The sequence below is a fragment of the Rhagoletis pomonella genome, unplaced genomic scaffold, assembly GCF_013731165.1.
Source record: "Rhagoletis pomonella isolate Grant_MI unplaced genomic scaffold, Rhpom_1.0 Rhpom_scaffold_00005, whole genome shotgun sequence".
NCBI classification, from domain to species: domain Eukaryota; kingdom Metazoa; phylum Arthropoda; class Insecta; order Diptera; family Tephritidae; genus Rhagoletis; species Rhagoletis pomonella.
In genome coordinates this window covers 844,686-845,949 of record NW_023458559.1, presented here as the reverse complement: position 1 = coordinate 845,949, position 1,264 = coordinate 844,686, and positions in this window count along the sequence as shown.

Genomic DNA, 1,264 nt, shown 5'->3' with positions numbered 1-1,264 from the left:
AAATGAAACCCACCTTTCGACAAGATGGTGCAAAGCTCATTTTTGAGTTCTATTGCTGAGCGCGCATTAATGGCACATGCCATAAAATCGTCGACGTAAAAATGCTGCTTAATTGCCTTTGCTGCCAAAGGAGCATCGATTTCGTAGTCATTCGCAACTTGATGTAACGTCCTGATAGCTAAGAACGGCGCTGCTGAAGTACCATATGTTACTGTTTTGAGATTGTACTCCTTTGGTAATTCGTCCTTCGCGTCTCTCCATAAAATACACTGCAATGAACGGTCCTTTGGATGTATAAGCACCTGACGATACATCTTCTCTATATCGCCAGAAAATGCGACTGCATACTTGCGAAAATTTTTTATAATTTCGAACAGATCTTTTTGTATAGTTGGCCCCACTAATAAGTTGTCATTGAGCGACACGCCACTTGTTGTCTTACACGACGCATCGAACACCACACGCAACCTCGTGGTAGTGCTAGTTGGTTTTATCACCGCGTGATGCGGTAGGAAATATGTTCTGTGAAGGTTGCAGCTTATGGATGGCTCCATGTGACCCAACTCACTGTACTCGCGCATGAAACTCTTATACTCAATTTGAAGTTGAGCATCGTTAGTGAAACGTCGTTCCATTGCATATAACCGCTTTAAAGCAGCTGTACGGGACTCGCCGAGATTAGCCTGATCCCCTTTCAGTGGAAGGCTGACTATATATCGTCCACTACTGTCTAGCTGCATGGTTTTTGATAGTGCTCTTCTGCACTTTTTTCCTCTAGTGTGAGATGTTGATTAGGCCCTGCAATGTCTTCCACTTCCCAGAAGCGCTGAAGCTGTTTGCCTAAATCCAGGAACGTATGTGCAGTCACCAAATGTGTCTCGCGTGTGGCAGGTATTTTGCCCATAATAACCCAACCGAAGATTCTGTTTATAGCAGTTGGTGACCCTAATGGATGAGTCAACTTCTCTGGCAGAACGCACTCGGAAAATACATCAGCACCCAATATGACGTCGATTCTTCCAGGCTTGGAATAACATGGATCTGCCAGCTGCTTACCTTTCAAGAATTCATGATTTTGATGGATCATTTCGTAAGCTGGTAAATTTTGCGTTAAATTAGCCAAGCAGAGTGCCTCCGCCTCAACCACGTCGCTTCCTAGCCCTTTGATGCGTAAATTGATTTTACCCTTAGTGCAGCTGCCATTCGCAGAACCAATTCCATATAGCAATGTTCTGTCAAATCTTCGTTTTAGCTGGAGACGTTG